The 25,523-nt window shown below is 38.5% G+C and overlaps 1 protein-coding gene across 1 annotated transcript in view; it reads right to left on the minus strand.

The window, feature by feature from the left end:
- The window catches only part of LOC124289391, a 92,477-nt gene that overhangs the window by 48,054 nt on the left and 18,900 nt on the right, over positions 1-25,523 (minus strand). The window contains exon 2 of the mRNA XM_046726013.1: positions 6,496-6,614. The gene's annotated coding sequence lies outside the window, so the exon portion shown is untranslated. The remainder of the gene's footprint in view (positions 1-6,495; positions 6,615-25,523) is intronic.

Here is a 25,523-nt window from a genome sequence, read left to right on the forward strand (position 1 = left end):
GAATGTCTGATGAGGTGTGGTGGGTGTTTTGGGAGTGTGTAAATGTGTGGTAGGGTTTCCTATTGGGGGTCGAATCACTTGGGGGGAGTAAAGGGATTTGGGATGAGGATGTTAGAAGATGGGTTTGGTGAACAGTGTATGAGGGTTTTATAGAAGGAAGGTGCATGTCTAGGAGAGGGTGGTGGTGGTTAATTCTTATTTATTATACAATATTACATAAAAGATTTCTAGATATAATAAATAATATAAATAATTACTAATATCTATTACCATCATATTTTAACCCATTTGGGAATGTAATATCAACATTACCCTAATAATAAAGTACCTTGTCTCAAATTGACACAGACATTCCCTGACCTCAAGTTCACTGTAAACTAGAACCAATTTGCTTTGCAAGTCAATATTTACCAAGTCATGTCCCTCAGAAAACCTCCCTGGTAGTCTCGACCCCAGAGGCCACGCCTAATTTACCAGAATCGGTAATGATGTTAGTAAAGCACCCTGCTGACAACACAGTAAGGAATGTCTTTGCAAGAAAATACTAGTTATGACACGAGGACTCCACCTCAACACTGCTTATTGTTTCACTACTCCACTATCAAATGACACTAATTCTGACATTTGAAGAGTCCTCTGTTTTCTACAACACAACAAATCCCATTGGTGAACCCACTGACTCAAGTATGTACTAAGATCATGTTGTTCATAGCTTGGCCTATCTCGGAGACGGTTACGCACAAGCTGATAGCAGCAGCATCATTACATGCCTTACCTGACACTTTAAGGGCGATTGGGTTGAAAGTTTATCATTGCCACTTTCTACGCTTTACTTTAAAATTGATTTAGTCACAACTTATAATTAGATATCATCATCATCAAGATTGAATGTTATATCTTCTACTTTAAATATTAATACTTAGCACATCTAATTAAGAAAGATCTTTCAAAATTTACTTCATTATAAAAATCACACATTATAAAAAAATTGTTTTCTTTTACTTGAAAAGTAGATGAAAAGAATAATTCAATAATATATAATTTAAATTATCATCAACAGTAATATTCAAATAAATGCAAAGATCTTTAGTATTTTGTTTTACTGCAATTGCCCTTACTATATTCATTTTGAATACTTGTAAACTATTTAAATCACTCCCTGATACAGAAACATATTACCATAAACAATTATTTCACGGTGATATTGTTCCATATTCTATATATAAGCTTATATAAGCTTTACCAGCCTAATATTACTGATCATAACAAGCCTTGGCGTATATACAGTGATGAGTGAAGCTTCACACAGAGGGCACCTGCCTCCCTGTATCAACATGGAAAATAGGGATTGCCAGGAATCAAGATGAGGCAGTCAGACTTAGAAATTAAAACTCTTAAAAATATATTTTCCAGACAAAAATAATATAAAGATACATAAATCATGAATTTGTGAATAATTACAGAATCTGATGTAAATACTTTTGATATCATACTGTATTTATACTGTAGTGTATAGATGTGTTACACATGTAGTGCTCCCCATTCCTGGTATTACTCACACTGAGGCAACTAATGGTAGGTTGAGGTGTGTCAGGTCAAAGGTCATGAAGGCTGGGCTGAGGTCCGAGGCAGGTAGTCAACAACTGGGATGGTTAATGTGTCAAGGTCAGAGAGGAAGCAAAACAGTATTAGATTCACAGCTATAGAAAAACGTATTATTTAGTCACATGGCATTGTTAAAGTCATCTGTATATACTGTAGACAACGTGCTCTGTAGCTTTGTCCACTTATTACACATTTTACCATTGTCTTTAAACAAAAAGATTCGGTCTGTACACATGTATTGTGAAATTTGGGATTAAAGACAAATTAGCATGCTCCAAACTAATTTTGGACTTTACAGAATCTTAACTTACTTAAAATACAAATTTCATCATATAGGAACCTTTAATGCAGAAATAAACTCTCCACCTACATGATACAAAATGTTCCATGTTCACAGTTCTCATTAAAACTTCCTTATTTTCCAAAGTTTGTCTATTGCCATTTTTTAAATGTGTAATTGGATGCTAGCATGTTTCCACTTTAGAAGATTTGCCATTTTGTTCATATATCTGAAAGGAATAGAAATATTGCCTGATTCTTTTTATTATGACTGACTGACTGAGTTTGGTTTTACGCTTTTAGCAATATTCCAGCAACATCACGGCGGGGGACACCAGAAATGGGCTTAACACATTGTGCCCATGTAGGGAATCGAACCCGGGTGTTCGGCGTGACGAGCCAACGCTTTAACCACTAGGCTACCCCACCGCCCCTTTTTATTATAAATAAGATTAAGACTTATATGGATACTCTGTACTTATACATATAGGGCTGAAGTAGTGTCACGCAACAACTTCTAAGATTCAAACTTTCTGTGTATAACGGCTCTAGTTATTGTGAGTCGCCTACCATTACAACTGTTATACACCTAGACAGGCAGTAAATACTCATATATCGCAGAGGGAAGAAGAGTGAGTGAGTGAGAGTGAGTATGGTTTTACGCCGCTCTTAGCAATATTCCAGCAATATCATGGCAGGGGGCACCGGAAATGGGCTTCACACATTGTACCCATGTGGGGAATCGAACCTGGGCCTTCGGCATGATGAGCGAATGCTTTAAGCACTAGGCTGCCCCACCGCCCCAGAGGGAAGAAGAACAAGGAGAAGGAATGGTAGCTATGCTGACCTATCATCCCCAATCCCCTCCCCACTCATACGAACCCTCACAGACCGTAAATAGCTGGGTTATTGTTACAAATCTCCTAATGGTAGATATCCTTCTTGGCTTTGTGATGTCTGCACAGAATTGTTTGGAGATGGTAATTTGAACATGAATAATTTATTTATTGTCATAAAATAATTCCTAAATCACAATAAAAAAGATGTTTAATATTGAAATCAATCGTCATTACATCATTTGCCAACTCTGCACAACAACATCACATAAGTGGGCACTGGTGGCAAAGTCATTTAGGTAAAGCGCAGAGTTACATCCCTTAGATATGCCAGAAACCTTTAGTATCATTGGTTTGAATCCTTACTGTGTTTCTTGGTTTTTCAACACAATATTCTCTGCTCATGGGTTTTACAAAACATCAAAGAACTGTATCACTTTGAACTTTCCTTGAATATAACTTGAATACTGTACAAAGCAACATTAAACTTACTCATTCACTCACTCGCTCACTGAAAAATCTGCTTCAGGCCTTCCTCTCATCATCATGCTGACACGCTGTGATATAACTGCAGTTCTGTTCCCGGTGACATTAAACAAAACACACTCACTCACTCACAGTAAGATACAATGAAATATTAACTCTGACACTCACACTACTAACATTACAGCTTCAACCAAGCAGGATGTAGATGTTTCTCATGTTTGATATCATTGTGTCATTTGTTTTTCAAAATAACATGCACAGATTGAAAATTAAGGATTATATTAGTCATCGACATACTACACCCACACCTCTGAACTTTGGTCAGAGTTATCTTCCCCTTACAGTCAGTAATGAGAAACACTTCACGCACAGGGTCGGAAATGCTGTGCATAGAACGGTCGTAAACAGGAAATAAAAGACTTGTTTTGTAGGCCCTAAATAAATGACAGACCACCTGTTCTCATTTACCAAACCAACAGAACACTTTGATTCAAAATTATAAACACAAAATATCTTCCTTTTTTAAGATTTTCTTTTTGAAACACTGTTATCTGTTAAGATTAAGAATAAACATTGATTACAAACAAGAGTTTTAGAAGACAACCTTTATAAAGTAGTATGAATCAAACACAGGCATAACATAAACTGGCTTAATGTTTTAGCAGACAAGGACCAGCCAAAAGATGTGATACAACTTTGTACTATACAACTTTGTACTGGTTATTGGTGCATACACAGAGATGGCAACCTTTATGCTGACTGTGAATACACATAAAGACATGTCTGCATATTAACAGTTTTTGAGGGGGGACAAAAATTATGTTCCCTGCAGATGTTAATGTTAGAGTAATTTTACTTCACAACCAACTTTTACGTAGTCCACTATTTGTCTTCATGTGATACCAAGTACCAGTGAACGCTATACATGAAGTGATGTCCTGTTACAGCCTCTTCAAAATCAGCCACCATCAACATCAACTACATTTAGTAAAATTTAAGTGCAGCCAACAGAAGCAGAGCAGTCATTAAAACAATATCTGGCAACAACTCTAAGTGTCTGCATTAAGTTAAACCTAAGAACACTAACATTGTAATTATAAACAGTGTCACAGATATAAGTTCAACTACCTTGAAATGGCCTTGAATTACCAGGAAAACTTCAAACCTGCTTAAGTGAAGACAAGTTGCATAAAGTTATGTCAGAGGAGGGTCTTCACTGGGGTGGCCCTTGGATAGTTTTAGGGCCTTTAGTCAGCTGGCAGAAAGACTTAGAGCCCCTAGTTGGCATAAAAATTTTGGGCCCTTAGTTGGCAGCAAGATTTAAGGCCCTTAGACAGTTGGCAGCCAGACTTAGGGCCCTTAGTTGGCTGCAAAACTTAAGTCCGTTAGTTGGCAGCAAGGTTTCTGACCTATTGTCAGCTGTTAGCAAGACTTAGTGCACTATTTGGCAGCAAGATTCTGACAGTTTGCGGTAAGTTTTGGGGCACATAGTTTGCTGCAAGGATTAGGGCCATTTATCAGTTGAAAGCAAGATTCAGGGCCTTAATTCAGTTTCGCAAGAAAATTTAAGGCCTTAAGTCTGTTGAAAGCAAGACTTAAGGCCTGTTAGTCCTTTGGCAGTAGTAACTTTACAATGTCTGTAATATGTGACTGGGTCTCAAAATATTATTTCATTAATGAATGGAGTAACAAAGCAATTAAAATATATAATCTGCTTTTGTTCTCAATAAGTCATTTGTATTTTACCAAACATCAGGTATTGATAACAATGCAGTTAAACCCCTGAAGAAACAGGAAGAAGTGTTCTTTCAGTCACCGATAGTTTTTACAAGTTAACCAGTAAATTTTTGTTTGATTATATGCAGTTCTTCCCTGTCCTACACTGAACAATGGAAAAACTGACCGTCTGCTCGCTACAGACACTGAGTGGTATTATGCCAGTGTGTAGAGCGGTGTTATGCCAGTGTGTAGAGTGGTATTATGCCAGTGTGTACACCCATGTAGACCCTCATGTACCATTAATACCATCAGTCAGTTATGGAGATTGGAGATTATAGCACCGGAACAAAAACATTGACACTCTTTTACTGTACAGGCTAACAACCTCGATGTGAGTCAAATTCCGATGTTTAAACGTCAGCTTAAAAGAGAAATGCTTAAAAGAAAAGTAAAAACACTTGAAAACAGACAAGATGAAAAGCACATTGTTGCGATAATTTTCTTAAGAAGAATAATGATGTGTCAAAAGATTCTGGTGAACATGAGAAATGGGTAAATAGATTGCTCAATGCATTTCTGTAGGGAGTGAAGCACCTTTATTAGTTCACTGTCTTCCCACTGCAGCAAAACAAAGGAATTAGGGAATCATCTTCTCCATTTCCACTTGGGTGTTCATTAGAACACCATGAAGCATTGCTAACTGTCTGTTTAAATAAATGGCAGTATCCAAAGTTGTGTTCTTTTATCTGATGGATCTTTGAAGATACTTCGGAGTACTTGATGTACCAGATAAACTGACTATATTATTCCTTGTTGAATTTGAAAGAGGAACAATTACTTGTATTGTTGCAGCAATTGTCTTTGGGATACTCATGACAAACAGTGAGTGAGTGATTTACATAGCTTTTAGCAATATTCCAACCCTAGGTAACACTAGAAAGGGCTTCACACATTGTACCCATGTGGGAATCGAACATGGGTCTTGGCATTATGAGCAAACACCTTAACCACAAGGCTACCCCACTGTCCCCGAGCATACAAGCATGTCTTACAGATCTCAAAATCTCAATAGTGATTGGTTGCCAGGGTACAGACTTAGAGTTTAATGCCCTTATAAGGCATTGTATAAAGTTTATTCTTCATGTCCATGTCAGCCTGCAATCCCCTAAAACTTAGCAAATATATTCTTAAATGAAGAAAATCTTAACCAAGTGCCATAACAGGTTACTGGGATGAAATAGATACTTTGTTTCAAATTAAGGGTTTACGGTTGATATTTTCTTAAATTCAGAGGTACTTTGAAGTTATATTTCATCATTACATTCAATGCTGCAATAGGGTGAAGCTAAGAGTTTAAGCCTCTTCCGATTTATTGTTCCTGTGATCAGTGATATACAAATCTCATTTATAAAGCCATAACCAAAGCTACAACTATAATGGCAGCAATTCTGAAATCTTAATTCTATTTTAAGAAATTGGTACAGACATTTGCTGCAGACTTGTGATGAATATTGAACTCTGGGAAGGTCTGTGTATATCCCAAGGTGGAGTGACATTACGACACATTTACCTGATGAGGGAGATGTACTTGTGTGTGCAGTGATGTAATCAGCTTGGAGTGTGGCGGTCGGGCACTGGTTGCAGGCCACAGACCCTGGCCCCAGCACTCGTCCCCTGGTTAAAAGCAACCTGTAAAATAATATATTACATATTACATCTGTGGAAAACATTCCCAACACATAACAGAGCATATGTTACAAATGAATCTCACCCCTTACATCAACACATATGACATATGACACATACAGAAACTATTAAGAAACTATATTGAAAACTTCTTTTGAAAATACTTCCGCAAAAGTGCAATAAAAAATTAAAAAATACCAAAAAAATAAAAATAAAAGAATGAAAATAAAATGTAAGTGACCAACTTTTAAAACAAACAAATTAAAAAACTCACGGAGTCGTGAACTTCATACGTTGACACAAGAAAAAAAAAGAATGAAAAATAACATTTTTCTTTATTAAAATCACAAATTAAAAAAAAATCCAAATATTCATGGACTTCAAAAGATTAGATACTGTCATCTTCATAACCACATCACATTACAAGTTAACAAAATAACAAAAAATACACAAACCAAACTTAAACAGTATGTACATTCAAAGCTATCACTCACTCAGTAAAGGTTATACAAAACAAATGCGCATGTCCTGCACATGGTAAAGAAGACCAAGATTGAGGTAAACAAGCAGCAGCGTGACCATCAGGTGGTGTTTGTATATATGTCAGGAGGTGACCTGATGTCACTGACAGGCCATTATGTAGGGAAGATGGGGAGGTCTCCCAATTACTTGCAGCTTCCACAACACCTCACCAGTCTGTGATGAATCTGTCTGTCACAGAACAGAGTCAGGTGGCCAACGTGGTACTTAAGTGACATGGCCCTGTACTACTCATGATGATAGCATTTAATATGTCATAATGTTTTAGTTAATATATATGGTGTCAGTGGACTGTTTCTGAACATCACTGCCCACATTAACTGGGGTAAGGGGAAATGGGGATAAAGGTTGTGAGAAGATTGTTGCACATGTACAGTGCTGTGAGTGTGTGTGTGTGTGTGAGAGAGTGAGAAAGTGTGTGTGTGTGTGTGAGAGAGAAAGAGTGTGTATGTGTGTGTTGGCTGTGCATGTCCGAGAGAGAGAGAGATAAAAAGAGAGAAAGAGTGTGTGTGTGCTGTGGTGTTAATGTGTACATGCATGAGAGTGTGTGAGTGACAAAGAGTGTATTTTGTGTGAACGTGAGTACATGAGAGTGCGTGTGGGAGAGTGAATGTGTGTTGTGGTGTGAATGCATACGTGAGTGATTATATAAAAGTGTGTGTGTGTGTGTGTGTGTGTGTGTGTGTGTGTGAGTGAGGTAGAGAGAAAAAGAGAGAACATTGTGGTGGCAATGCATGTGTGCATGAGTGAGTGTAACTGTGTGTGTGAAAATGTGTGTGTGAGTGTATGTTGTATGAATGTGTGTGTGAAAATGTGTGTGAGTGTATGTTGTATGAATGTGTGTGTGCATGAAAGTGAGTGTAACTATGTGTGTTAGAATGTGTGTATGAGTTTTTGCTTTCCGCCGAATTTTATGACAAGCATGGGTTGCTGAAGCCCAATTCTACCCCGGATCTTCACAGGTGCATTTAGTTTGCTTATCATATGTATTTCTGAAAATCTTGGCACATAGCTTCAAGAAGGAGGAAAGCAGATAATCAGAAAGCACAAAAGCCATTGTGGTCTTACATGTTTACCTCTTTGATAACACCCATGAGTCAAGGATCATAATTAGTCCAACCGAAACCGACAGCTGTCCCGTGAGTAAATGACCACAAGTAGTCTTCACAACATGATAGCATGGCTAAAAGATTTTCCATTTGGAATTCCATGCTTATATTTGTTGTTTTCTTAGCTACAAAACTCATATCCCCTTGTCTGAATGCTCTGCTCCGTCATGCCAAGAGTTTAGAAGTCTGATCAATGATTGGTAGACTAATGCTCAGTCCCTGAACCACATTATTTTCCCTACTGCCAAGCCCTCTCTGCAGTGCTAAAGCCCTAAATAAAGCAAGTCTAGATTTCCTCAGGTTCAGGCTGAATCTCTGGTCTCCTTTTCAATTTAAACGGGTTTGTTTGTTACTATCAAACTTATATATATTCAGAGACTAAGCATAAGTCTAATTTCCTGCATCCTTCACTGATATCAGTTTAATGGGTTTTTAAATATGTATAGCAGACTTGTCGTCACGTCTTGTAACAGCTGAGATGAGTGGTGAACTCATTACTACTGGCCAATCACTGCTGCATGATATAATTTCTTCACATTGCTGTCCTACATATACTATTCACACTTTGCTAAGGATCAAATCATGGATTCAACAGAAAACTATGATGTGGGGTCAAATTTGGTTTAAATACCTAAGCTTATTGTAAGCATGGATCCTAGGTTTCAGTATGTCATTTCATCTTGTGGAACCTATACCTGCTATTGACAGGTGTTGTGTACTTGTCAATGACTTGTTCCATGATATGCAAAATGGTTGACTGGTGCCATGAAAACCATTTTTATGGTTACTCATGTATCAAGTGCTTAAGGTTAGATTGAAGTGATTGGTTGCCTAAAGAGGGGTTACCATATTATTATTTATCCAGTTTTAAATGATACAATTTCAAATTTTACATCTACATTTAAGTAAAGTTGTGAATTTTTGTGATCCTTAGCAAAGTGTAAGTAGTATAGTTAAACCTTGGAAGAGTCTGACTTGGAGTTATATGTCTGCTGAATGTAACACAATCTTAAAAAAACCTATATCATATTGGCATCTTGGACAGAAATTAGGTAAGCATTAACGGTATCTTCAACAGGTCTCTTAAACAGAGGCTTCTATTTTTAAGTTTATCCTTCTCTCCTTTTGAGGTGAGGTGGGGTGGGGGTGGGGGTTTGGGGTGGGGATGGTGAGAGGGGAGGGAACATTATATATATACTGTGATATTTGTTGATAAAAAGGTTCATTTCATCTTTGTAATATTCTATAAGTAAAAGGATTTATAATTTGTATATTACTTTTTAACTGGATATATCAATTTGTTCCAAATCAAGCTAGAGTGAAGGGTTTCTAATTCCAGATTCATGAAATATCTCGTATATTATTGGGGGTTTTGGGGGGGAACCAGTAGTCCAAATAAAGGATAGAAGTCAAATTCCGTTACATAACCTCAAAGTTAAAAGTTAAAGATTAAAATCCTAGAATTGAACACCATAGCAGCAAATCTCAAGGATTAAGGCCCCATTATAGTTGACTGCAGTGCGTTATTAGAAGAAACAAGGTCCAGATCACTGATCCATATATAAAAGAGGTTGGCAGCAATGCAGGGATCACTTGAAACCCTCCCGGTTGCCTGAAGTGAGCAGGAGCATTCTATCCAGCCAGCATGTACACACATTACGCAATATGCCTCGACTGTAGCATCAGGTTCCATACCTGGTGCATCACTCGTCAGTGGCAATTGATCTAATTACAGCCCCTCTTTACATCTGTTGCACCAACGGCCCAGTGCACTATCTACAATCTTACAATCTTATCAGGCAGGAATACACACCTCCGGAGCATGGCTGACCTTCCAGGGCAGCCAACTCACTTCGGCAAAACTTGGCTGCAAAAATCTTTCCCCCCTGCCTGGAACCTACTAATTTCAACTTCCACGAATGCTGGTAGACTTGCGTCAGCCAAATACTTCTTTCTGTGTCTTTTATTACACACTAAGACCTACTCCACCCTGACTTGGCAGAGACGAGGATGGGGAGGTGGAGAAGGAGATGATTAAAGTATGCTACTGTGAGAAACCACTGACAGGGAACACAGTGTATGGTAATGATATATTCTAGGCACTTCATGCCAAACAGGCAGACAAGCTTTATAATATATTTGTAGAGGGAGATACATCATACTGAGTTCTTGAAAGTCATGACTTAGAGAAAAGCAATGTTTTATTTATGTTCTGGATGTTTGCAGCTATTGAATTAGGAAATCGAACTGAGGCATATATTGAGGTATGTGCTAGACGTCTCTCTCTCTCTTCTTCTTCTCTCTGTGGAAGAGCTACCACCCTACAGATCATTCATTCAGGATCAGAGTTGCGCACAATACTGTTTTCGACATAACTGGAGTTAAACCAATGGTTGTTCATATTGTGCTAAGAGAATAAATATTTATGAGAGCACTTGGGTTGTATCAGTTTTGATCAGTATCTTGCTCAGTATTTCCCCACATGTGTGATGAGTGCCACAGCTCTCAAACATATAACCACTCTCATAAGTATGGGTTTCCTGCTGACAAACCTAGCATCATAATCTGGGCAACCTTGGATTCAAACTTGTCATCACAGGTTTGGACATCCAAGGGAAACAACTCAGTATAGTGAATTGCATTCCTTAGATGACTGTTACACTTGTTTCTTCCACACACTTCATGAGATCAGTGACAAAAATATATAGCAGAGTAATTTATCAGTTCATACTAATGCATACAGTTCAGTTCCATCTTTGAATTCCTGTCATTTTCACCTGTCAGGACAAATAGGACACAGGTTTAACAAGCACTCTATTTGACTTCTGTGGATTGACTGAGCCTGATCTGGGTTTTCCTTAGTCAGCAATTCTTTCATCACTAACAGTGAAAGGTGAAATTGTCTCGAATATAAGGAAGAAAGAGGTGGTATGCATTTCTCATGAAGTTTCCCACTCATTGTCATTACGATAACAACCAGTATGTAAATGCATTGAGGAGAACAACTAAGGTTGTTGAGTGAGTGAGTCAGTGAGTTTAGTTTTACGCCGCACTCAGCAATATATTCCAGCTATATGGCGGCGGTCTGTAACTAATAAGAGTCTGAACCAGACAATTCAGTGATCAACAGCATGAGCATCGATCTGCACAATTGGGAACCGATGACATGTGTCAACCAAGCCAGCCAACCTGACCACCCAATCCCGTTAGTTGCCTCTTACGACAAGCATGGGTTACTGAAGGTTCATTCTAACCCGGACCTTCACGGGTCCTAAGGTTGTTAATGACAAATGGAGATACTATTATCAAAGTAACAAACAGCTTAGTTACAGTGTTTTTCATTATATGGGTGACAAACCCCATGATTAGCAGATCCTGTCACTGACTGAAACACAATACAACAAGTTGTGCCATTGGATCAGTCTTAGACTAACATACAGTCCACCAAATAACATAGAAACATGGTTATAAAAGTTCTATAAAGGAACTCTATGAAGAAACGCTTAGAACTGTGAATGTAAGAGGCTAAGCTGTTTGAGCTACAGAGGCAAACAGAATGGAGTGATAGTTTTAAAGGAAATGTGTTCTAGGTTGTGTAAGAGAGACAAGGCCAATCTGGTCCCTGACTGTTTTAGAATAAATAGTGATGCTGTGAACTCCAGAGCTCTGTGTTACAACACTCTCAGCATCCTGATTGTCCTTGACAGTATCTGCATCTAGACCTCAATATGATGACCTGCCCTGTATGGAGTACACATCAGAAGAATTGGAGTCATGTGTGGAATGTGTGAAAGATAATAATTCACACCATATTTCTCTTTGCTAGGAATTTGCTACGTCTGTCAAAAACTGTTCTGAACAACACATTTGTCGAATAACATACAAATTCTTGCCCTTAGATATGCATAAATTAAAATCCCTTTAAAGCATTGTGGTGATTCTCAACAGATGGAAATTAGACCTTAGTTCTCCAACATCAGCAACTGTCCCAGGTTATCAACATTATCGGTAAATGAAACAATACCATCTCACATCGGGGAGAGGAGGGAGCCAGGAGAGGATGAGGGGGATTAGGTTGAAGCAGCACCCCCTCTATCACCCCCCAAATCAACCTGATGATTTCTGCATTTGTCCATCACCATGGCAACCCCACTATATGGGGCATCCTCCCTGGCTGTTAGAGGAAGGAATTTGCCTTGGAAATGAAAACCTCTGCTGCTTTTACAAAAATAGATGCTTATTGCTTTGAACTTTGGTGGAAAGACTATTTGAAAGCTATATGCTTTTTCCACCAGTGGTATTTGAGTGGTCGTATGCTAGAAAAACATGCATAGAGAGTCACTGGCATTTACATGGGGATGATAAATACGGTACGGAATTCCTTGACAACATGAGATGCAAATATCTACTTTGTGGTCAGCGTATATGCACAGGAGAACACCTACAGTAAATTCATACGCTCGCCATTCATACACATTCATCTTCATGAACACAGCTTGCATGATCGCTGGCATTTACATTTTATGAAAGTCGGCAAATTAGAGTTAATGTATCTCATTTGAAATATATGGAATAAGTTTCAAAACTTTATCACTTTCTATGAATTTTAATCCTCACATGAAAGAGATTCCACAAATACATTTACATATTATTTCTTAAAACGCTGTGTCATAGAGATTAGTTTTAAAATAAAAAGAAGAAATCTTGATATTATCAACCAACTTGTGCAAATATATTCCCTAATCAGATATACTGTACAGTTTTAACATGCACAGGGACCATTTGAAAAACAAATCAAGACATAATGATGGAGCTCCAAGGTAATATGAGCTTTGCTTATTGCTCTAAGAACAATCACACACACTAGGGTATGAAAACATCAGTTGTGGACTACAAATGGTCTTTATTCTATTTGTTTCTAGGAATGTTGGAATGGCAGGAATGTTGGAAACACCATCATTATAGACTGATTATAAAGCTGTTCCTCCCGTATTTATTTGGAGAACACCCTGAAAAAGATGAAGGATACAAATATTCCAAGCTAGTTGTAAGGAAGCCAGTATTTCTGTATCCCTTTACCTTATTCAAGGACAATAATCTAACACATAGGGATATCATTTACCTTAAAGAGTTTTCACATCCTAAAGTGTCCTTTATTATAAGTAAACTTATGCTAATTAGGTTTGCTCAAAGATATATTAGGGAATTGTCAGGTTAAAATCTTTGGATATTTCCATCAAATAATTTTGCAAATCAGTTAAATATCTTCATGCAAAATAGTAGTCTGTCATACAGACCCTGAAGCAAATATATTCAAGAAAGTCCACACAAGTCTAGAAAATGTGGAAAGTCAAGTTTCTACAGCTTCAGGAAATTGAAGAAAGTCTCAGGGCTCCTTTTCATTATATTTTATTTTTTTTACTCTGAACTTTTCTTTCTGTAAAATATGTTCATTTCAGCGACTAGTTGTTAGTCTAACAAAATGGTAGGTAAGGTTTGTATCTACAGTGTTATCACATGGACAAACCCTTCAGTAGTGTATAACTTCCGAGACAGTCTGTAATGTAATATTTAGGTTAAGGTTGTATGGTAGCCTGATGCTTCAAGAGTAATAGGGCTGGGACGATTCACCGATACATCGCGATACATTTAAGCTTGATACAGCTATCGTATCGTCGACTGGTGTATCGATACAAAATGATACACAACTTTTTTCAAAATAGTATTATCTTAAAACATGATAAAGTACTTATTTAATTAGAGAAAAATACGCAAGTATGATGGAGTTACTTGTTTGTTTATTACAATAGTGTTATTGTTAAACACAAATACCTTGAAATGAATCATTTTAAATCTTGATACCGTGTCATTCTTTCAAGGTGTATGTATCGTGATACGTATCGTATCGCAGGTAAAATATCGCGATATGTATCGTATCATGACATAGTGTATCGTCCCAGCCCTAAACAGTAGCTAAATCTGAACAAGTATTCAACAAGTCTCCAAGACGGTCCTTTTGGGCATGAAGACACATTAAAGGTTATATAAGTTCAGCATTGTTTGATAGCATATATGATGGTTTGTACATTCTGCCACTAATATTTTTAAACTATGTGAACTTCATACAAAATGGGCAAGATTGTAAGTTATTCCTGTAAATACCATTATGCTGTAGGGTGTGAAGGTTACAAACTGTTTTGTTTGCCAGGATTTGTTTTCTTATTGTATTTGGTTGTTTTCCATTTCAAATGAATCTGTAACAATGGTATTTGGGAGAGTTCATCCCATGCAGTTAGTGTTTTCATTTTGATAATCTGAATATTCATGCTTAGATCCAGAATACAGAACACAGTGAAAACTAAAAATGGCATATAGTGAAAACTGAAAATGAATCATCAGACACATATTGCTTCTGGTATACATTTTATTCATAACATGTGCCAAACTATTTCAGCTTTGGATCTGAACAGCTAGATATGGAAATATATCAGTAGGAATTAGTTTGGCAAACAATATGGCTGATGACAGCCTGATGGCTCACTAATGTAGGTCAATAACATCATAAGGTCACCAGAAAGTAGGTCAGTGATCATCATAGGATCACCCAAAAGATGGCCAATAACAATTTAAGGATAACCTTAAAGTATCAGACTACACTATGCATTAACTTCAAAGAAGAAAAGAGGCTTACATCCATATTCAACAAGATCTACAAACTGATTCCTGTGTAGCCTAATCCCTAAGGATGGTATTATGAATAACCAATAACACATCCAGCAATGCTTCAGTCATTTGAGAAGTATACAAAATTAGGGTAAGTTCAGGAAATTGTCATAATTACTAAATCTTGTTCCGTGCCACGGAAGTGGTTAATTTCCTCCCAGGTAATGTTGGTGTCAGAAATGACACGCACAGTGACCTACTTTGTCTGGTACAGAGGCACATACACCGTATACACCAGTGTTATTCACCAGGCCTGCCAAGGTAAGCGGCCACGGCTGCTATAAGTAGCATTGGTAGGATGGTATGGTACCAAGATGGCCCGGACAGATGTCAGGCATATCTACCCCTTCCGGTGTAAACATAGTCCATCCCTCATTGACAAGCTGGTGAAAACAGCAAGTCTGCACTGGGAACCAATGAAATTGGTTTTTGCTAAAAACTTCATCATTCGGAGGGATAATAACAACTCCTGACCTCTACACACGATGTGTACCTTCCTTGTCATGCAGATACCCAGATGCTTAAATTGTTCTGTACCTGGATAGTGAAAATAATCATTACCTGGATGTTTAAAGTAATCAATACCTGTGGATGCTAAAAGTAATCAATACCTGGATGCTCAAAGTAATCAATACCTGGATGCCCAGATGCTAATCAATACCTTGTTCTGTACCTGGATGCTCAAAGTAATCAATACCTGGATGCTCAAAGTAATCAATACCTGGATGTTACCTGAAAAGTAATCAATACCTGGATGCTCATGCTCAAACCTGGATGCTAAAATGAATTCATAACCAGATGCTTGAAATGATGAATACATGTATCCCCAAGTAGATCCATACATAGACGACCAAACTGATCAACACATTGATGCTCCAAGTAATAAATACTCAGATGCTCAAAATGAATCATACCTATTCAGATCACATTTTGGCAATATCATATTAAATAACAGATATCTGTAATTAGCCTCAACCAAAGGTATAAATACCTGTGAGGAATATTTCTAAAATATGAAAATTATAAATGTTTTGCATTCCAGATAGTTCACCCTTTACCATGAATTCAGATGTGTAAACTAGTTGCAATCCAAACTGAAAAACAACCAACAAGAAGACAAAGTCATCAATATCCCCTGCAATGGCAAAATACTCTTCAGGAATATGTCTACGAGTTATGATTATGTCAAATGTTTTGGTGTGTATATAGAAAAGTGGAAGGAGAGTATTGAAAGGTTTTAAAAGAAAGGAGCACTACCACCAGTTTCAGTCTAAGTCAAACTTGTTGTCATGGAAATGCAAAGATATTTTATTCAGAAATCCAAAATTACCAAAAGGCACCAGTACACCACCAGACCAATCTATGTGCCAAGTTTGGTGAAGAAACATTGAACGGTTTTAGAGTTCTGCTCCGAAAAAGAGCACTACCAACAATTTCAGTCTAAGTCTAACTTGTTGCCATAGAAACACCAAAAAATATTTAATTCAGAATACCAAAAATACCAAAAGGCATCAGTACACTACCAGGCCTATCTATGTGCCACGTTGGGTGAAGAAATAGTGAACAGTTTTAAAGTTCTGCTACAGAAAAGAGCACTACCACCAATTTCAGTCAAAGTCAAAAGTGTTGCCATGGAAACACACAAAATATATTTAATTCAGAATTCCAAAACTACCAAAAGGCACCAGTACACCACCACACCTATCTATGTGGAAAGTCTGGTGAAGAAATAGTGATCGGTTTTAAAGCTCTGTTCCGGAAAAGAGCACAATCACCAAATTCAGTCGAAGTCGAACTTGTTGCCATGGAAACACAAAAAATATTTTCTTCAAAAATACAAAACTACCAAAAGGCACCAGTACACCACCAGACCAATCTATGTGTCAAGTTTGGTGAAGAAATATTGAATGGTTTTACAGTTCTGCTCTGGAAAAGAACACTACCACCAATTTCACTCAAAGCCAACTTTGTTGCCATGGAAACGCAAAATATATCATGATCAGAAATCCAAAACTACCAAAAGGCACCAGTTCACCACCAGACCTATCTATGTGCCAAGTTTGGTGAAGTAATATTGAACGGTTTTAAAGTTCTGCTCCGGAAAAGAGCACCAACTCTTTGGTGAAGAAATATTGATAATCAGTTTACTCAAGCACCAGACCTATCTATGTGCCAAGTTTTTGTGAAGAAATATTGAACGGTTTACTCACGCACGCACAGACGGACAGAGTGCATTTTAATAGCCCCCAGCAAAACGCATTGCGGGGGATAACAAACACTAGTTCTATCATTATTTACAGATTGTCTATCAACCAATAAACAGTAACTCTCTAATAAGCTGATTATATATCGACCAATAAGCAACAACTTTATAATTACAGACTGTCTATTACCCAATTAACAATATATCTATAATTACAGATTGTCTAGCACCTGTACCAAAATGTTGCACCTAAAGGGAAAGGAGGTCAACGCTGTCTTCAATATACCACAGCAACGACACACCACTTATCTCATGATATATTCATAAGAACTTACATCAGATCTCTACAGGACATATATATCATGAAGCAATCAATGAAACACATAAGTAATAAGACCTAGGATTGGTACAAAGTAAAAACCATAAAAACAACTCTGAATTTTGATAAAATACATTTTTTCCCGTTTTGGTGCCTAAACTAAGTTGGGGATCCTCAATACATCCTTGCAAGCATTCCTCCATCAAGACAGACATAATCTTTTCTACAAATACATATGTAAAAATATATATCTAAAAAAATAAAATTCATCCAAAGGGAACCCAGAACAATATCCAAGCTAAGACAACCTTGACTTGCACAATCTTGGAAGCCTTGAATTTTATTCCTTTAGATATTCTCTAAGGTTTGGGAAAACAGACTATCTGCCATCTACAGGAACCATCCACAGGAACCATACTACAAGACGCTGCTACACTCGTAACCCCTCAGCACCAGTGACCAAAAGGGAAAGGAATTTGGGATATGTTCCACATCATTTCACGGGCATTTATGGGTGAAAAATGTCTTATCTAACCATCTCTGAGGTAGGAAAGTTCAGGAAAGAAGTCGACTGGAAAGAAGAAGAGAGTGTAAAGAAGAGTCGATGGGGTAGACACATATAGAGTGATGATGTTTTGAAAGACACAAGGATCAAGAGGTTAATGTTCTTGCAGGAAAGATGACTATTAAAAGAAAATCATTATGTGATAAACACATGGATGGCGAAGAGTAAGACAGGGAGAAGATTAGGAGGACAAAGTGATACCGACTTCAAATATCAGAAGAGTGAGTGAGTTTAGTTTTATGCCGCACTCAGCAATACTCCAGATAATCCAGTGATCAGCAGCATGAGCATAGATCTGCGCAATTGGGAACCGATGACCTGTGTCAACCAAGTCAGCGAGCCTGACCACCCCATCCCCTCAGTCGCCCCTTTACAACAAGTATGGGTTACTGAAGATCAATATTCTAACACAGACCTTCATGGGTCAAATATCAGAAGAACGATTCTGGAAGAGTATGATGATTTCAGTAAATGGGTGATATCATGTATCCTCAAAGATGAAACGGGTTGTTACTTATATTCCAGCTCTGTTTAACTGAGTTTTGGTTGTCACGTATCAAATGTTACGTCTCACATCCGTTGGCCCCACTGAGAATTCAAGGTTAGAAATGGTTCCCACCAACATAGGTTTCCATAACAGGCCACTGAAGGGAAGGATCTCAGCCTCAGTGACTTGGCTGATTGTGTGCCATCTTACACCAACTGGGGGCATTGCACGTCATACTCAACACAGGCTTGTCTGGTCCCGACTTTATTACTTACACAGTGGAGTCACATAGCTGGAATACTCATCCATCTGGACTTAGCAATCATTGGAGTGAGTGAGTGAGTGAGTGAGAGTGAGTGAGTGGGGAGTGGCATATTGGAGACTTGAGCAATCACTTGAGTGAGTGAGTGACACTGCTTGGGTCAGCATATTGGACTTGGCAATCACTTGAGTGAGTGAGTGAAACTGCTTGGGTCAGCATATTGGACTTGGCAATCACATGAGTGAGTGAGTGAATCTGCCTAGGTCAACATATTGGTCATGGCAATCACTTGAGTGAGTGAGTGAAACTGCTTGGGTCAGCATATTGGACTTGGCAATCACTTGAGTGAGTGAGTGAAACTGTGCTTGGGTTGGCACATTGAGTACTTTGATTCAGATTGAAAGACATTGAACATTTAAAGTTTAGAAAGCCTCACCCAGACAGACCTGACCCAATCACCCTGGGGATGCAGCATGAATGGCCATCTGTCATTTGACTACCTCACATCAGGACAGGATGATTACAAAGTGAACTCCCAATACTTTCACTACATAAATGTAGCTGTGAGTCCATGATAGTCTCACAGTTCTGAACATTACTTTCCCTTCCAATCAACCCTTTGTGCTATGCTAATGCCTTAAATGAAGCAAGTCTAGACTTCCTTAAGTTCAGGTCTGAACCTCTGCCTTCACTGGGGCTCCTGTTCAATTTAAATGGAGTTTCTTGCAAAGTTATATGTTTCTAGGGACAAGGTACTGGTCTGATTTTTGGCTCTTCATGTAAGGGACTCACAATAATTGGTTCCTGGCATACACAAGGGAGATAACCATGGACAGCATGCCTCAGACGACAAAGCCACCCATGCCTGCCTTCTTGATGAGAAGGTTTGTTCACTTGGAGACACAGGAAGTAACTCCTCTGTGTGACGCAATAAATTCTTGCTTTTGGCTCTGTTTTACTTCTTTCCATTTCAACAGGAACTATTAACTGAGGCTTAAAATGTCAAAACATCCATTAAAGAAACAAAATTCCATCTAATGAAAGAATGACCCGAAAGTGAAAAAAGAAATCGGTTGTAGCGCTAAAATGTTTTCTAATGGGTTTTATAATGTTACTGCTGTAGAGAATTTAAGCTGAGAACCAATAACACATTTCAACACATGTTACCAATTCCAAGGGCATCCCATATGATTATGGTTCTCAGGTTTTTTACTACTGCCACCGTCAGCTTTATTGTTACCTAATAACTGTTCTGAGAAAGAAATAGATACTTTACTACCAGTTAATGGTGAGGAAAATGATGATGAACTGTTTGGCAGTGTAAACGTTGAACTGACCTTGGACAACAGTTAAACATCAGTTTTGACATGTGTTGCATAACAATTATGGAAAGAGGGATGAGGGTTCTTTCTAAAGGGCAGGAATGTGAGGAATTCTGTACCTTGTCATATGGAACATTTCCTTGCCAGCTCGAGCAGACGGCCATTTGGTGTAGTTGGTTAATCGAGGCAAATTGAAACATCATTATAGCCCAGTCAGTGAGTGAATGAGATAAGGAACTTTAAGAGCCAGTGCAGCCCCCCTAGCAGGCAGTCGTGTAATTGAAGATCGAATGAAATCCTGCTCACTAATGCATCCACATGGTCCAGCCGACCTTGACCTTGTCATTATTGGTATCTTGGAACATATACACAGTGCTGGTTGATGATAAAACAATTGAGTCTGTGATGACCAATTACCAGGAAATGAAAAGCGTTTCCTTGTATGAGTAAGTGATGGAGTTTGTTTGGCAACAAGAAAGAAACGACATAATTGATGCTGCTGCATTTGCTGAAATGACAATAATTCCAGTGTGTGATTCTGCTTTAGTGTCAGGTAATATAAACAACTGGCCATTTATTCTGTGGTGTGGTGTGAATAAGGGTTGGGTCGTGCAAACATATCACTCTACAATTAGGTATGGTCAGGAAACACTGAATCTTTCTGATATATGTCGTGCTTTAGCATTTTGTCTTTTCAGTGTGGGTCATAAACAAACATATGGGTTATGGGGAGGGATATTGAAAAATCTGACAAGCATTAGGGGTGGGTAATTGTTTTCAGTAAATTACTGCATCAAAACCTCTGAAAATCTAATTAATGGCCATCCAAAACAGTCCATTAAGATACATTTGCTGTTTCCTGAAACAGGATGCAAGCATGCTCTTATGACAAACTGTAAGCATTAATAATAGAGGCAAATAGTTTATTGGGAAGTTTAAGGATGAAATAGTTTTAAATGGGTGTGAAAGATCTAAATGATTATTCATTCACACATTAATTTTCATGGAAGTTACATATAGCAAGCATCATCCATCTCTAACATCTGCTTGTCAGAACACTTACTTATTGTCACTTAAAATTTATTTCCAACATTTAGATCCTGTACTAAATTGTTCTGCTGTGTCTGCACGATGCAGGGCCCACGCTGTTGCTATGATACGCAGTGATTCACACTGCATATTGAAACCACCCAATTTCAGTAAACACTGGGAAACTACTGTTCCCGAGACGTTGTCTCATTCTTGAGACGTAGGAAGACAAACGTGGGTTCTGGACACGTAGTCTGCTTGAGAACCCCTTTGGGAAGACGACCATGAGTTCATGGGATCTAGTCTGCTCTACAGAGAGTGAGTGAGTGAGTGAGTGAGTGAGTGAGTGAGTGAGTGAGTGAGTGAGTGAGTGAGTGAGTGAGTGAGTGAGTGAGTGAGTGAGTGAGTGAGTGAGTGAGTGAGTGAGTGAGTGAGTGAGTGAGTGATTGACCTCCAGAACCCCCTTGGGAAGACAAGCATGGGTATTGGACACCTAGTCCGCTCTAGGATCCCCATGGGAAGTGAGTGCGAGAGTGAGTATGGTTTTATGCCTCTTTTAGCAATATTCCAGCAATATCATGGTGGGGACATCAGAAATTGGTTTAACACACCGTACCCCTATGGGGAATCGAACCCGGGACTGTCGTGGGAAGACTAATATGGGTTTCATTCGACCTAGTCTGCTCTAGAACTCCCTTAAGACAAACAAGGGTACTGGGGATCTATTCTACTCCAGCATGAGATGATGAGAACCTACTCTGCCTTGAATCCCCATTGGATAACAAACATTTCGGTAGCTATTCCCGACTAGGAGTTCGAAGCACAGTGACCCATCCATGTCTAAGTCTCAGCAAGGCCAATTTCTGCGAGCAAGACAAGATAATGAGCCTCACCACTGTACAATCAAAGCAAGCACTGTCATATTTGTGAACTGTCCACCATCAAGTAGAACCAGCACATGTCCAGCATATCAAGCCATGTATTTAGGACTGGGAATTGACAGTCACTTAGTAATGATGGAGATATCATGTTTGTCAACCTCCAGGCATGGGATCAGCTAACACATGACAGCTCTCACTGCTGCCTGTTGAAGAGGGGGAGAAATCCAATAACCAGATATGAATGTGACACGGATCTGCCAAGAGTTTGACAAGTTGAATGGACAGAGCAAATCCTGGCCACTTAAAGCTCTACTAAGACAGTATTGAATACAACTAGACTGTAAAACATGACTCAAAGGTCGGAAGGATTCATTTCATGTTTTCTGAAAACATCGATCATAAAATTATGTGGATCTGCATCCAAATTACATTGAAAAAAATAAACTTTATAGGACACTTATCACTTTTTAAATATGTGGATACACTTGGTTCGGACATACAGTTTCTGTCAGATTTTCTGAGAAGAGTGAGTGAGTGAGTATGGTTTATGCCGCTTTTAGCAATATTCCAGCAATATCATAGCAGGGGACACCAGGAATGGGTTTCAGACATTGTACCCATGTGGGGAATCAAACCTGGGTTTTCGGTGTGCCAACGCTTTAACCAATAGGCTATCCCAAGGGTTGGGAGAAGAGGCTGATGGAATATGAAATTACTGATTAGATGGAACTTTCCAGCATGTAAAACCATAAAACATTATTTTTAAGCCCAAACAAAGTTGTCTTTTTAACTTTATTTTACCTAATGCTGGGGATTTGCTAGAAACTGCACAGTAATTGCTTTGGAAGACAACGAAAACTTTATCAAGAAGCAATCTCTCAAAAACTACTGAATCAATATTGGCTTGTTTCAAACAAACTTTATCAATCAAGCAAACTCTGCAAGTCTACAACTGTGTTCAAGTTACAAGACCCACGAGTGAACAATACAACGTGAACACAATAACCTGGAGGGACTTAAACTGCTTGGTCCGAGAACACGTTGGGGAAGAAAGCCGTATCGATTCTGTCTACACAACATGGACAATCAGAGTATGCAATGTACAGTTCTAAACTGAGGATTACATGATGGTATCAGAGGTGTATCGTGTTGAGTGTATGCATGTTTCCAGCTGGTCTGCCATTTGCCATCCATACATTCCCCTGTCGAGAATGATAGCTCGGAATTACACTTCTGGATGAACAACTGTTTAAAATAACTTTTTCAGCATCCTGAACTGAGACAATAGGCAATATCCTAATTCTCTTAAGGACATCATGTAGTCAAGATCTTTTGAGGAATTCAGTGGGGATACATGGATTCTGTATGAAGGGAGAATTGTTTACAATGTCACACTACTGCAGTCAGGTCATGACTGGGTCACCAAGAACAGGATTCAGACATTGTATTAAAGTGTGAAATCAAACCTCAGACCACAGCATGACAGGCAAAGAAACTTACCCTCTATCCTCAGTAAATTTCATGCTCTAACTGTTCAGCAATTATTAGATCATATATAGCAAACTATGGATTCCATCTTAAAAAAGCTCTCGCCAACCTATGCTTGTCATTAGAGCTGAGCAGACGCACAAATTGTGGTCAAGTTATAAATTCTGGTTTATCTTAAGGCTACTCCATAGCTGGAATATGTAATGATTATTGGATTGAGACATCAAGCAATCAAACAGATCCTATTAATGTCAGAGTGTACGCGCCATCCCCACCAACGGTCACCACAATAGCCCAAGGAAGGATCAAATTTACTTAGACAAAAGTCCAGAGTTCAAGAAACAATCCACACCATCAGAACAGGAGAACACACTGTTCATCATAGTACACTGTAATGAGAATCTGATAAGTTAAACAAATACTGGTATAGAAGAAAGTCCTCAGCAAATTACCTGTAAATAAATGTTCCCAGAATTCTGGTGTTATTTAGTTACTTTGTTGTTTAATACTGCAATATCCCTGATGAATGAAGTCAGCCTGTAAATAATCTAGTTTGGTTGGTTGGTTGTTTAATGCTGCACTCAGCAATATTCCAGCTCTAGATTTTTGGCGGCAAATAATCTAGTTTGGTTTGTTGGTTGTTCAATGCTGCACTCAGCAATATTCCAGCTCTATGGCAGCAAAAAATCTAGACAATCCAGTGATTGATATTGCAAATGACAATCCACCCCATCTGAGGACAATGACACACTGTCAACCAAATCACTGAACCTGACAAACACATCTATTTGCTTGCCTCTTGCCACTGAGTATTCGATGCACAGAAATTTTAAAATCTAACACCTCCAGTTTATGTCACTGAGTCCAAATTACATTTCCAGGTATAAAACACTCAATAACATCTACAATCTGAAAACACATCCGTTTATGCTAAACTTTACCCTCACAAGTTTATTCCCAACAAGAACTTGGTGTTGGTGAGGGAAGATTAGTTGTTGAGAAACTGATGTCCACAAGGTAAATTAGACCAACGTTGTCAATTCCCCATTACCACTCTCTCTATGGCGCTATCACTGAGGCAGGAAGCATGTTGTTCCCTGAACCCACATCTAATATCATCGCTGTATGGATCTAACCAGACTTATCTGGAACTACGTGGGCCATATCAACATCAACAATGTGGTTTTACTCAAAACTTTATAGCACTGCCAATGAAATGACATATGTTGTATTTGAAGTACATACATGTGAAGTAACAGAATCCACCTCTGTAAATCTTATACTGTTTGTCTTGTGCCACTCTGAGTAACTGTTGGTATAATGAGGAAGTTTTGAGATGACCCCAACTGTATATAGGTGTTTTAGTGTACATCATAAAGTTGCTGACTTATCGCGCTGCCACACTCAAAGTAGGGCAGAGATACTAACTATCACTTGTATCCGTCCTCAGGAAATCTGCCATAAAGCTGTAGATACCGACAGAACATACCATCCTTGTATGCCATACCTTGTTTCAATACTACCTTCCTGTATACTACCTCAGTATACCAGCTTCCAGCCTTGTACACCAGACTCTCTGTCTAAATATACCACGCTTATATACATCCCATACAGATCTCAAGAATAACTGCTATATATCACCTCTGTGTACCCTTCTTCCATACCTGATCTCCAGTATAACTGCTATATGACACCTCTCTATACCATCTCCCATACAGATCTCAAGAATAACTGCTATATATCACCTCTGTGTACCCTTCTTCCATACCAGATCTCCAGTATAACTGCTATATATCACCTCTCTATACCATCTCCCATACAGATCTCAAGAATAACTGCTATATATCACCTCTGTGTACCCTTCTTCCATACCAGATCTCCAGTATAACTGCTATATATCACCTCTGTATACCATCTCCCATACAGATCTCAAGAATAACTGCTATATATCACCTCTGTGTACCATCTCCCATACAGATCTCAA

The sequence above is a fragment of the Haliotis rubra genome, unplaced genomic scaffold (genome assembly GCF_003918875.1).
Source record: "Haliotis rubra isolate DU_JTF1 unplaced genomic scaffold, ASM391887v1 Scf44, whole genome shotgun sequence".
Taxonomy (NCBI): Eukaryota; Metazoa; Mollusca; class Gastropoda; order Lepetellida; family Haliotidae; genus Haliotis; species Haliotis rubra.